Source organism: Mustela putorius, unplaced genomic scaffold (assembly GCF_011764305.1).
Source record: "Mustela putorius furo isolate JIRA1106 unplaced genomic scaffold, ASM1176430v1.1 tig00003836_pilon_pilon_pilon, whole genome shotgun sequence".
Lineage (NCBI taxonomy): Eukaryota > Metazoa > Chordata > Mammalia > Carnivora > Mustelidae > Mustela > Mustela putorius.
In genome coordinates this window covers 1931755-1946549 of record NW_025421989.1, presented here as the reverse complement: position 1 = coordinate 1946549, position 14795 = coordinate 1931755, and the positions used below count along the sequence as shown (strand labels likewise).

At 42.6% G+C, this 14795-nt stretch overlaps 1 long non-coding RNA gene across 1 annotated transcript; it reads left to right on the top strand.

Moving 5' to 3' along the window:
- Nucleotides 1–6515: 6515 nt before the first annotated feature.
- Nucleotides 6516–12835, top strand: LOC106007378. The gene is made up of 3 exons (XR_001182084.2): nt 6516–6927; nt 8024–8147; nt 12365–12835. It is a non-coding gene; the product is annotated as an uncharacterized LOC106007378 (long non-coding RNA).
- Nucleotides 12836–14795: the final 1960 nt, after the last annotated feature.

The following is a 14795-nucleotide window of genomic DNA, read 5'->3' as shown; positions in this document are numbered from 1 at the left end:
CCCCCCAACACATGAGCCTGGACAGGGAATAGCGTGTGTGGCAACCACTGGATCGTGCCCTGCCATGTGGACGCTCTTTCCTGGACAGCCTCACTTCTACCCTCTTAGAGAGAAATCCCTGTTTATGTCGACAACATGCAAAATATTCCTTCTCTTTTCTCTTTCAAAAACTCCATGGAGGGTTTTTGTTGGTTTTATTATGGGATTCCCCCCACCCGCCGCCCATTTGTGGCATAATGCATGTAAGAGTTAAGAAAAAGATTTACTGAAGAACACACTAAAATCTAGATTAGAATGTGTGTGTGTGTGTGTGTGTGTGTGTCTTGAGCAAAATCTAATTCTTCATCTTGAACCACTCCACCTTCCTATTCCTGACAATGGTAAATCTAATAGAGTTGGTGTGATTAGAACTGTTTAAATTTTGATGGAAAAACCACAAAATTCAATTGTGACTTTAGTGAGATTTCTTCCACCAAACTACCCAGGCAGGGCTAGAAGCCTCCCTTTGATTTTTTTTTTTTTTTTTTTCAAAAACTCCTACCTTTCTGATAAAACTTTTCTCTCAAAACAATGTTCTCCCAGTCTTCTTATCCCTGGTTATTCATTCTGCCCCTTTACTTTTGTTGTAGGCAGAATGATGGTTTCCCCAGCAAAGGGGCCCACATCCTAATTCCCAGGACCTGTGAATGTTTTGGTTTCAGAACAAAAGGGGTATTTAAAATTGCAGGTGGGGTTAAGGTGGTTCATCTATTGACCCATCACTTTGGGAGAGGATCCTGGGTTATCCAGGTGGGTCCAATGTGACCACATGGATTTTTAGACATCTAAGAGGGTAGCAGAGATCAGACTAACTCTGTCTGAGAAGGAATTAATCCATCATTGCTGGGTTTTGAGGATCAAGAGAGGAACCATGAGCCGACAGATGCAGGCACCTCCAGGAGCAAGGGAATGGATTCTGTATCAGAGCTCTCCAGGATGAACACAACCCTAGACACACCTTGATTTTAGCACAGGGAGATCTTCCCCAGACTCCTAACCTCTGGAAGTGAAAGAGAGTCTTTGGCTATGGCAACCCCAAGAGATGACCACTGTTTGCTCTATGGGTGGTGGCAGGCCATTTCCTTGAAACTGCAGACCACCAAATTCTTCACGTAAAGGTGGCACCTTCTACACTCATGGCCGCTGAACTGAGTCTACCTGGCAGAAGTCAGGAAGGCTGCTAAAAATCCTCAGCCACTGATGACAGAATTTTCAGACCCCAGATGTCAAGAGTGCTCAGGTTAAAAAAACCCTACCTTCTCCAAAGCTGAGATGATTAGGCATATCTTTACCTTCGAATTTCCTGCAGGCTACTGTTGTGTTCTCTCTTCACCACGTACCATAGGTGATCATTTGTTTGTCTAGCTTCCAGGAGCCATTTCAGTACTATCTTCCCAAACTCTGTGCATCACTCAGTTTCTAAACCAATAGGATGTTTTTAGCTCTTGTTATAGGAATGGCCTCTCCCAGGTGACACTTTCTGGACCAGTTACTGCTACATGTAAAATCAACTCTTAAGTTTGATGTTTCACTGTAACAAACACTGTATTTGCTCATAATTATTTTTAAGATATATTTATTTTGAGAGACCACGAGCAGGGGGAGGGTTAGAGGGAGAGAGAGAGTCCTCAAGTAGACTCCACCCTGAGCACAGAGCCCAATGTTGGGCTCAGCCCCAGGACCCTGAGATCATGACCTGAGTCAAAATCAAGGGTCAGACACTTAACCGACTGAGCCACCCGGGTGCCCCTGCTAATAATTCTATGAATCAGCTGCTTGTGCTAGTCTCCATTGGAAAGTCCTTCTGTTGGTCTTTTCTGGGGTCACCCATGTGACTGCTGTCATCACGATGGTTTTGATGAGAGTGGATGGTCTCAAGCCAGTTCACTCCCATGCCTACCGGGTGGTCATGGCCTTTACCCTAGAGCCCTGAGGTTACATTCCCATATGAAGAAGCCAAGGTAGCTTCTTTGAGATGAGCAGCCATGAGAGAGATGTTCAGGTGACAGCAGTTTCACTAAGCAGGCATGTGAGTGGGTCCCAGCTGGCCTCATCCGTCCATCCTCCGTTAAACTGCCAGCTGACTGCTGCCACATGACAAATCCTAGACTAGACCAGCAGAAGAACCATCCAGTGGAACCCAAGCTAAATTGCTGGCCCACAGAAATGTGAGCAAACAAGATGGTAGTCGTTTGTAGCTACTAAGTATTGGGATTGTTTGTTACACAGCGATGCCTAACGGACATGGGTCTTTAACAAGCAAACCGTTTATTTCATGGAGATGGAAAACCTTTTGTGTCTATTTTATAATGAATTCTAACGTGGAAAATAAGCTTATCATTGGTTCTGTGGAGCTAGAAGGGACATGATGGAATGGGGAGCTTGTGGGCAGGGGGTAGTGGGTTTTGGCTGCAACAGGCTCCTGGTGAAGCGTGTTCTTCCTACAAGGGTTACATCGCAGTCATGGGCCAAGGTCAGCTTGGATTGCCTAAACCCAAGAGGAAAATTCTTCCTTAGAATAGAATAGACTAGGAAATCCCCTTAGAGTTGGACCCCATGAGAGGAATTTATCTGTTTCAGACAGCATTTTGTTTGCTGGTCACTTGACTTGAACACAGTACAGTGTCCTTACTGCCTAATCCATAACCCACTCCATTCAACCATTACCCCTTATTTCCAACAAAGCCTTGAAAACGTACATGACCATAGTCTACCTTGGGTGCAGACATGATGTCATTTGCACAAAATACTTTGACTTTCATTGGGAGTATCAGTAGCAACTCTGAACTATAATTGAGATCTTTAAATGATTCTGTTTGGGTAATCAATATTTTTTTTCATTGATCTGGTTTTTATCCCTCATCTTCTTAATGCTCCAGTGCTTGTGTAATCTAAGGGTGAATCGGCCTATCTGTTTCTGATTTATTTTATATTAACTCAGTGAATATTTTTTATATGTACAAGAAGTCTTCTGAGAGTATTTAATATACTATTTTGATCTTTCTGTGCTAAAAGCATGGAGCCATATTTTTTTTTTTTTTTTCCTAAGGGTAGAAATCTGGAAGAGATTTAAATTATGATCAAAACAGCAAACTCATGAAGTTTGAATGGTTTCTAAACTTGGAAAAAAGAACTTCTCAAACCTCTTTCCTTTTAGGAGAAAATCAGTTTTGAGCTCCTTGGCTTTGCACAAAATGTCCCTCCCTTCTGTTTTTTTTTTTTTGATCAGTGTACATAAGATTCAATTGTATGCGAATCACTGATCTTTCTGCCAATCCTATTGTCATTCTTCACGTCATTAAAACATTTCAAAAACAGCTAAAGAATCAATTGATAAGGCTAACCTTTTTGGCGTAAGGAGGAGGTACTTGCAAGACGTCTATTTTTAAAACGTGGTCATGATTTTTCAGGAACATTTAGTCACATTGCTTTGAGTAAGAAGGTAGGAAGTGGTGATTTAAGGAGAACACAGGGTGGTGTACAGAGTTCTTTCTACATACATCGGTGCAGGGAGCTGCTGGATGGGAGATGCAGCACGGTTTCCCCCCACCACGGGCAAATATCAGGAAATTCTCCCGGGGCACCCGAGTGTCTGCAGATGTGCACCCTGCAGCATCAGATTGAAATCCATTTAACTTCCCTTGCCCTGAAACAGAACCAGAGGCATTGGAACGGCAGTGGGGAAAAAAGCTAGCCGTAGTAACTCTCCAGGAAATCAGTTTTATTGCCCATGGTGCGAAAGGGGGTTTCAGGAATAAGTCGCCTTTCACCATGTCTTTTCAGCTTCTTCCTGCAGCTGGACACACACTCCCCTCCTATTGTTTATGGGATCTCTGGAGTTAAAAATCAGCAGTCGGAGTTGTAGAATTCTTCCCAAGGATCATAAGAGAAACTGAGGCATCCATTCAGTTACTGACTATGTGTATCGCTTAGTTCTGATTCCAGCACAGCTTAGGGTTGGGAGAAATGGGGCAAGGAGGACCTCTGGGTACCCATAGTGTGTGCATATGTGTGTGTGCATTAGACAACCGATTGCATTAGCAATCACAGGGGACGTGGTAAATCATAGGAGCTGCTGGGGCATGGACAAGGGGTCTCTGTGCTTCTGGGGATGCAGAAGCGGGTGGAGAGTGTCCCCACAAATGACCCTACATGTACTTCGATGTGAAGAGTCAATACATAGGGAATCAGGCCCATCAATGAATGCTAATTCCTGGGGAGAGAGCAATTTCTGTATTTACCAAGGTGCGCATTGTTTTAACTCCCCCAAAGTGTTTCATTTTAAATACTTGTGTTTTTATAAGTATCTGTCTACCTGTTTGTCTATCATCTACGCATCTATTAGTATATATACTAATAAGTACATAAGAATAAATAGAATAGATTATAATATAAAATATAAATTAATTAAAATAGGTAAATAGTCGGTAGACAGGTATAGGTGCAGAGATAGGTGATATATATCAGCTAACTAGATGATAGATAACAGATATAGATAAAGAAAGAATAGATGGATGGATGGGTAGACGGGGATGGATGGTTGAGTAGAAGAATGGATGGATGGATAGATAGATAGATAGATAGATGATAGATATGGATGGATGGATGGATGGATGGATGGATGGATGGATGGATTCATAGATGGGTAGGTGGATGGATGAGTAGATGAATGGATGGATAGATAGACAGATATGGATGGATGGATGGATGGATGGATGGTTGGATGGATGGATGGATGGATGGTTGGATGGATGGATGGATGGATGGTTGGATGGATGGATGGATGGATGGTTGGATGGGTGGAAGGATGGATGGATGGATGGATTCATAGATGGGTAGGTGGATGGATGAGTAGATGAATGGATGGATAGATAGATATGGATGGATATGATGGATGGATAAGTAGATAGATGGATAAATAAATAGGTGATAGAAAGATAAATAGACAGATAGATGATATATAGATAGATGATGGATGATTTCAACAGGCTTCAAAGTTCTCAGCAAGTACTTCATTGACCATTTTTACTCTTGATAAAGTTTGTGGCAATTCATATTCCACTAGAAGGTTTGAGCATCTTTTGAAGATTCCTCGGCTGGATTTTCTTGTTTTCCTAATGGGTGTCTAAGGAATGCCCCCACTTGTCTGGGCCCCAGCTCTGAGCTGTTAGAGGGGAGCAAGCCGGGACACAGAGCAGGGACTTACTGCTGCAGGAAAGTTAGACAGGTGAGTTAGCACGTGTCCCAGTCTACAACCCTAGCTTCCCTGGGGGCCCCAATGAACATGTAAAATAGACTACTTCTAGGATTTGATCATTGGCTTTTGGATAACTGACCTAAGGTCAGGTGATGGGATGAAGACCTCAGGTTAGTTAAAGGCAGTGTAAAGTGGACAGACAGTGAGCGATGGTCCCCTGGTCTGGAATCAGTGGCAGGTCCCTGACTGTGGCTGAGACAGACAGAAAGGGTCTCAGTAAGAAGTTCCAAGTCTCTTCTGGAACGTGATGGGGACCTCCCAGGAACTGACATCCTTGTTACATTGTTTCTCTAAAACAAACATGGTTCCTGCCATGCATCATGCCTCAACTTCCCTAAAATTCCATGTGGCTTAGCTGTGGTGACAAAGTTCTCGTTCCCATGCCATGGGCAACTCCTGCTTTTTTTTTTTTTTTTTTTTTTTTTAAATTGCACTCTAATTGACATTGTCTGAGTTTTAGGGGGGCAGTGTGTTGACTTGAGACATGCATGTCAAGTATGAGTGCCCTTCTCTCCTGAGCTAACACCTTACCATTTCTCGCCTGAGGCAGGAATAAGTAGGATCTAGTGTCTTAGCAGGTGTGCTGCCGAGAATCTAAAATTGTTCTCTGTAGTCACTATCATGTCTGCATTGGATCTCCAGGACGGACTTATCCACTAGCTGCAAGTCTGTACCCTTCAACCAACATCGGTCCTACCCTCCCGCCCCTCAGCCGGTGGTAACCACACTGTTTTCACAAGTTCAGCTTTCTTTAGATTCCACTTAGAAGTGAGATCACACAGTATTTGTGTTTCTCTGAGTTCTCTCACTAAGCATAATGCCCTCAAGGTCCATCTGCGTTGGGCGAAATGGCAGGGCATCTTTCGCCATCAGTGTGCTCTCAAGAGTCAAGAGTCTGTTTTCTGTCTGTCTCTTTTTTCCCCTTTGTTCATTTGTTTTATGTCTTAAATTCCTCTTACGAGTGAAGTCGTATGGTGTCTGTCTTTTTCTGACTGACTGACTTCACTCAGCATAATACCTTTTAGCTCCATCCACATTGTTGCAAAGGGCTAGATTTCATTCTTGTTTATGAATAATATTCCATATATATTCCATATATATGTGTTCTTTATACATATATATCATATATATATATATATATTATATATATATATATATATATATATATATATATATATGTCTTCTTCACCCACTCATCAATGGACACTTGGGCTGCTTCCATATCTTGGCCTTTGAAGAAATTGGATGTGGGATCTTCAGAATCCTCTTTGTGTTCCCTTTGGATATCCAACTCCCCTTTGAATTCTCCAAAATACAGATGCACTTGCAAGGAAATCGGAGCTGTCTTTCTGAGCAGGACATCCTCTTGAGAAGAGAACGAAGTTTTAAAGCTGGTTCTGTTCACATCCTTTGTATATAACACCAATGATGCTGCTAGCTATTGGTATGTGTTCTTTCATTCAGCATTTCTCAGTGATGGGGCTGCGGACGGTTTGGATCCAGTCAGTCTCTGAGGAGGGCCTGTCCTGTGCACATTAGGGTGTGGAACAACACCTCTGGTTCCAGGAGCACTCCCTACACCTCCATGTCGACCACCAGAAATGTCTCCAGGCATTGCCAAGTGTCCCCTGGTGAGCAAAATTGCCCCTCTTTGCAAACCATTTCTCTGTATGATATGAGCAATAGAATATTGTTTTCTCTCCCTACATATATACGTGTGAAGAAGGTAGTCATGATTAATACACAATTAAAACTGCTGGGTGACAGCTGCCATATAGGATCCCATTGGGGTTTTGGTTAGGTTTTTCACATACACAAAAAGCATGGTGGAGATGACCAAAAACACAAGATCTTGGGTGGTCTTTTCGTGAGATCTCCAAACCCCTGACTTTTGAGGTGCTAAGAAGAAAAATGAGTTCTAGATTTGATGTCCAGCATTGTGCCTAGAGTCAAGACTAAAACGTCACACAATTAAAAATGTTAGGAGGGTAGATTTCATGCTACGTGTGCTCACCAGCATAAAATGAAAAATTTTAAAAGAAACAAGGATGTTCTCCTGTGCTGCAGAAGGAAGAAGCAGTCTGTGTTTGCTTGCCAGTGGGGCAGCTTCAGCTGTGTTTTCAACAAATGGGACGTGATCTTATCTCTGTAGGCATCTGCTCTTGCTCTCTTTAGGTCTTACAGAGAGAAAATAGCCATGCACAAGTCCATCACATGGGACATGCCACAACCGATTAGAGACTTGGAGTTAGCCACACACCTGCTTTCCCCCAAGTGGCAACCAGCAAATAAACCACCATGTCACTGCCTTCGTACCTGTACTCTGACAATCCCGAGTTTGGCTGAAGCTCTTTTCTCCAGGAGGGACTTGTTTCCAGAAGACACTCACCCATCTTCACCCTTAAAACCATTGCTATTTAGGGCAACAAAGTTCCTGGTTTTCTTTGCATCTGGGGGCCAGGCTAATTTTCTTCCAAATAAGATACATTTTCATGAAAGCAGAGTGAAAAGGTTGTGGGAAGACTATCACTACACACCATCGTTCGGAAGAACGGTGATAGGATCCCACGTCCAGTCACCTGCCGTGAAACCTTTACCGAAATTCCCCCTGTGCCTGAGCTTCTCTCTGTACGGTCTAACACACCGCTTGGCGATTAGATCATCCCTAGGGAAGGTACGACATGAATGTGTGTTTTTCTTTTCTTCCTTTTCCCCTAACTTCATCAGACCGCAAGTACGTTTTAAGATGATCGTTTGGCAGGCGCTCCTTCCAACATTCCACTTCCCGGCTCGATGGAACACAAAATCAGGTCTCGTCAAGACTTTTCTTAGATCTGCTTCCCTCCATTTCGTAAGTTTTCAAGAGTCGTATAATTTATGATGTGGCGGGTCAGGGGAAAATATGCAGAGAGTGGATGGGTGTGTTTAACTTAAACATGTAGGGTGTATTGAAATGAACTTGAACCTACAGAGAGTATTTTGGGGACATAAGGAGAGTGCTCTATGGTCAGGAATTCAACCAGATGAGGGTCTCTAGTTCCTCATCCCGGTAACAAGCAGGTGGATAAATTCATGAATGCATGAAAGAAAATCAGAGCTCCAACTCGGGTCAATCCGTGTGCACCTTACATCAAGTCATATAGGGATATGGAGACACAGGAGCACACACACAACTCCACAAGAGCTCCACAAGGCTCCCCAACAAAGCCACCAGAACCTCTTTATCCACAAAGTTCTCATCTCTGCTTCCACATGGGTGAAACTCAAAAATGTGATGCTTGGTGAGAGAAGCCAGTCACAAAGGGGCACGCCGTGTGTGACTCCGTGGATCTGAAATGTTCCAGAACAGGCAAATCTTCACAGACAGAAAGACTGGTGGATGCCAGGGCCTGGAAGGGGACAGGGAGTGCCTACTACTGGGACCACGGGGTTGCCTCTGTGGGGCATGGGAATGCCTGGGAGCAGGGCAGAGGTGGTCCTGGTGCAACTTTCTGAATGTACTAAGTGCCTCTGAATGGTTTGTTTTAAAATGGTTGATTTTATGTCAACATGGTTCTTGTCTCAGTTTAAAAGAAAACAAACAAAGCAAAAACACTCTTTGCTCAATTGTGTCCTCAGTTGGGGTTTTGCAGGAAAATAAAAGAGAAAGCCTTTTTGAACTTGGTGAATGAACTTCCCGGCATCCAGATGGCAACTTTAGAAAGAATTAAATTGTCCAAGAAGATGCTCAAATTCCAAGTCGGGCTTCCTTACCCAGGGAGGTGGGTTGGATGTGAGAATGTCAGCAAATCTCCACACCGAGCGCCTTAACACCACTGGGAATTCAGACCCCGGGCAGGCTTTGGACTCAGAGACCAGCAGGACACTGTAGGACATGGAATTGGGATCCAATGTGATGATTCTGGGTGAAAGCATGGATTCTAGGATGAGGTCGAAGGACAGAGAGCTTCTCCTAAGGGCCCCATGCACTCTCCCTGTGTGAGGGAGATAGAACCCAGTGGGATCTATGCATACAGGTAGCAATAGGAAGGTAATGCACCAACATCTATCCATATCCGTATCAGAATCTACATCCATATCCATCTATCTATGTACCTATATATCTTTCAAGATTTATTTTACAAATTGGCTCACCTGATGGTGGAGGTTTGGAGAGTCCGAAATTTGGTAGATGGGCTGGTAGGCTGGAGACTCAAGGAACATTTGCATTTCAAAGTCAAAGGCTGTTGCTGAAGTCCTCTTCTTTGGGAGGGTGGGGTGAGGGGAGGTCAGGCTTTGGTCTTTCTCCAGGACTTCAACTGATTAGATGAGGCCCACCCACACTGGAGGCAATCTACTTTATTCAAAGTGTGATGATTTGAATGTTAATCTCACCCAGAATCCATCCTCACAGAGATATCTAGAATAATGTTGGAACACATATCTGGGCACCATGGCCCAGCCAAGCTGACGTAAAATTAACCATCACATACTAGGATAGGCTGAATCACAACCGCTGAGAAAATGAGGTTATGGTTCTGCATCAGTGGTTGTCAACTGGGGGTATTTCTGTTCCGAGGGGCAACTTTAGAAAGAATTAAATTGTTCAAGAAGATGCTCAAACTCCAAGTCGGGCTTCCTTACGCAGGGAAGTGGGTTTGATGTGAGAATGTCAGTAAATGGAGATATTCTTTGGTGATCATTGTGGGGGTTAAGGGGTGCTCCTGGTATCTAGTAGGTAGAGGGACACTGCTCAATGCCCTACAGTGGCCAGAATGCCTCAGCCCAGAGAATTATTTGGCTTAAATGTCAAGTACTGTGACTATTGAGAAACCCTGATGTACAGTAAATAACAAAGTTTAGAAAACTGTTGGTTTTATCTTAGAATAACCATTAGTTTTATCACTAGTTTCATGATAATCTATTTTCCTTTGAAAATTAAGTAAATATTTTTCATGTTATTTGATATTTGATAATGCATTTTGATACTTTTCCATGACATGAAAAAACAACTGTGTCTAATGGTATTACCTATCTACCTAACAATTTATCCATCCATCCATGCATCATAGCTATCCATCCATCCATCTATCCATCCATCCATCCATCCATCTATCCGTCTACCCATCCTATAAATCTGAATAGCTGTCTCAACTCCTTGCACAGAAAGTGATTACACAACGCTTCTGAAGAAGAATGACTCAGAGACAAAGTATTAATTCTCCCATAAAAGTCTAACATTTTCTGAACTCATCCCAATTTTAGATCATTCTGGGGAATTTCTGAAAAACTGACTTGGGTCTCTGAAGGACAAAGAGCTTGCATATTCCGTGTCACTATCATGTACCACACCATTGGCTTTAAAATGCATTTTCACATGGGTCTACAGCCATTTCTTTACTTCAACATTTTCTTCCTTATTATCCTCAAGTCAGAGATGCCATGCTTTGATGACCTTATCTAAGTGTGAAACCTTAAATTAAAATTGATATGGCAATGTGGAGAAAGGGGAACCCTCTTACACTGAAGGTGGAAATGTAAACCGTTCAGATGCTCTGGAAAACAGCATGGAGGGTCCTCAACAATGAACAATGGAACTAATCTATGATCCAGTAATTCCACTTCTGGACATACATCTAAAGGACATAAGAACTCTAATGTAAAGAGATAGCTGAACCCCCCATGCTCAGAGCACCATTACTTGTAACAGCCAAGACATGGAAACAAGTGTCTATCAATGGATGAATGGATAAAGGAGTTATAGCATATACATTCCATGAATAACCCATGAATTATATATTCATGAGTATTTACATATTCATGAATGTACATTATATATTCATGGAATATATATATGTATATATATATGGAATGGTATTCAGCCATAAACAATGAGAAAGTCCTACCATTTGCAATAACATGGATGAAACTTGAAGGAATTAAGCTAAGTGGAAAAAGTCAGAGAAAGCAAATATCGTATTGTCTCACTGATATGTAAAATCTAAAAACAAATAAAAACGAACCCAAAAGTCAAAGAAAAAAAAAATAAGATTTATCGTCACCAGAGGAAGGGGGTAGAGAGATGCAAATGAGAGGAAGATGGTGAAAAGACAAAAACTTCCATATGTGAGGTAAATACATACTAGGGACTTGATGTATGAGATGATGACCATACAAAACACTGATGCGTAGTAATAGGGAAGCTATTAAAACAGTAGACTCTTGTGATTAAAAGTTCTTTCTTTACATTTTCTTGTATTCTCTATGAGGAGATGGATAGTAGCTGAATCTCTTGTGATCATTGTTTCACTATATATAAATCAAACTATCATGGTGTACACCTTAAACTTGCACAATGATATATCTCAATTATTTCTCAAACTGGACAAAAAACTGACATCACCAGAGACGTCTTTGTAAATAACACATAGGTCAACCCCTTTTATCAAAAACAGCACCGAGGCTCATTTTGTTTTTTAATGGGAAGGCATACTTGAATAGCCTGGGTTTATCTGGGTCTTCAGATTTTCAACAATGAGAACAGGAGATACATTCACTTTTAGAAGATGGGATTGAATGCGTCCATCTGATGTGCCTTAGTGGTCTATGGCGAAGAGGGGGTTTGATTGGATGATCTCTAAAGTCCCATCAAGGTGTGTATTTTGAAATTCTCATTAACAAAGAGCAAACATCATGTCCTATAAACAGAACTGGGAAGTTCAATGTTCCACGGAATGTGGAAATGGTAGCATGTGGGCAGAACCTCATTACGTTGTCTAGACAAGACGTGGCTATTCCATATCCTAGGATATGCATGTGACTGAACGGTGTTCATCTGCATCTCAAGGGTATCCCCTGGTTGGTCTGATGCTGCCTTTATGGGGATGGCCAGGAGGGGTGTCACAGACTGAATGTGTGTCCCCCATCAAACTCCATATGTTGTTGACACCTAAACCCCAGGCTGTTGGTATTGTGCAGTGGGGCCTTTGGGAGGACATTAAGTCATGAAGGTGGGACCCCCATGAATTAGAATCCTGCCCTTATAATGAGAGGTTTAAAGAAGTTGCTTTTCTCTCCCCACATATGAAGATACAGCGGTAAGACAGTATGCGTGAACCAGAAGACTGTCCTCACCAGGCTCTGATTCTGTCCACATATGGATCTTCACTTCCAGCTTCCTGAAATGTGAAAGGTACATTTCATTTATTGCTCAACCACCTAATTCATGGTGACTACAAGCACCACATGGTATGATGCATGTCCAGAATTTATTCATTTTGCATAATCGAAGATATTTATCATTGATACACAACTGCCTATTGCCCTCTTGTCTGGGACCAGCAACCTTCCATCCTTCTCCCTGTACATCTGAATTCATCCCTGTATGTCTGAATTTGACTATTTCAGAAACCTCCGACAAGTAGAATCATGCAGTATGTGTCTTTCTGCACTAGGCTTATTTCCCTGAGTACCATGCCCTCCAGGTTCCCCCGTGTTGCCTCAAATATCAGGGTTTCCTTCTTTATTCTCTGCCCCCATACACCTACTGCTTCCCCTCCAGCAACCCTCAGTTTTTCCCGAGATTCAGAGTCTCTTATGGTTTGTCTCCCTCTCTGGTTTCATCATATTTCATTGTTTCCTCTCTTTCCCCATGATCCTCTGCCTTGTTTCTTAAATTCCTCATATCAGGGAGATCATATGATAATTGTCTGTCTCTGATTGACTTATTTCACTCAGCATAATACCCTCTAGTTCCATCCATGTCGTTGCAAATGGCAAGATCTCATTCCTTTTGATGGCTGCATAGTATTCCATTGTGTACCATATCTTCTTTATCCATTCATCTGTTGGTGGACATCTAGGTTCTTCCCATAGTTTGGCTATTGTGGATGTTGCTGCTATAAACATTCAGGTGCAAGTGCCCCTTTGGATCTCTACGCTTGTATCTTTAGGGTAAATACCCAGTAGTGCAATTGCTGGGTCATAGAGTAGCTCTATTTTCAGCTTTTTTGAGGAGCCTCCATGCTGTTTTCCAGAGTGTCTGCACCAGCTTGCATTCCCATCAACTGTGTAGGACATTTCCACCTTTCTCTGCATTCTCACCAACATCAGTCATTTCCTGACTTGTTAATTTTAGCCATTCTGATTGGTGTGAGGTGGTATCTCACTATGGTTCTGATTTGTATTTCCCTGAGGCCCAGTGATGTGGAGCACGTTTTTATGTGTCTGTTGGCCATTTGGATGTCTTCTTTGCAGAAATGTCTGTTCATGTCTTCTGCCCATTTATTGATTGGGTTATTTGTTCTTTAGATGTTGAGTTTGATAAGTTCTTTATAGATTTTGGATACTAGGCCTTTGTGTGAGAACACATTTGTCAATATATTCTCCCATTCTGTCGGTTGTCTTTTGGTTGGGTTGATTATTTACATTGTTCTGCAGAAGTTTTAATCTCAGTGAAGTCCCAACAGTTCTTTTTGCCTTTGTTTCCTTTGCCTCTGGAGATGTGTCTAGCCAGAAGTTGCTGTGGCTGATGGAGAAGAGGTTGCTGCCTTTGTTCTCCTCCAGGACTTTAATGGATTCCTATCTCACAATGAGGTCTTTCATCCATTTTGAATCTGTTTTTGTGTGTGGTGTAAGGAAATGGTCCAGTTTCATTCTTCTGCATGTGGCTTCTTTCTTAAGGCTGATTACAACTGGTAGTCTATGTAGTCCACATTTTTTGTCTTTATGTATTCATTTGTGCATGAACATTTAGGTTTTTTCCATATCTTGCTTATCGTGAACAGTGCTGCAGTGCACACAGGGGTGTGTACAGCTCTTTGAGATTCAATTTGAAATTTTTGTCTCTCCACCCAGAAAGGGGCATTACTGGATCACTTCTTGTCTCCCACTTGAAAGCAATCAAAATATTCTTCTTTTACTGAGCAACATGGCGACCCTGAATAGAATGTTTTTATTCTGGATTCTTTCCCCTTTCTTGCTTTACACTCTTTTTGTCTAGTTTATAAGACTATTCCTCTTTTGAGACAAATTAGACATGGGGTCAGAGGACGTCCTACAGGGAATACGTTTAATTCCAGAGGTGGAATGGTTGGGTGTAATGTTTGTAAAGGATCAGAGGGAGCAGACCTGACTGCAGTGAAAACGGAGAGGGATGGCTGGATTGGGGAGGGACATAGGGGTGTGGGGGGAGGGGACCCAGAGCTTGCAGCACAGCATTGAGGATGTCCTGGCCAGTCCCTGTGAGGAGCCCCAGAACAAGCAAGAACTCTGGAATCAGGCACGAATGGCCTACACTGCTCCCTGCCTCACCCTATCCCGCCCACCACGTGCCACCAGCATTTTCTAGGACTCTCCAAGGGGCCCAAGCGATGCATTCACACAGCTGTACATTTTGGCAAATCTTCCAAGAGTAAGACATGTTGGAATTCCTTTTCTTGACGAACACCCCTCTGCATTCTCTGAGCTTCAGCAGCTGCAAAACCTGGGTCGTCCCCTGCACACACGCAAACCATTCATC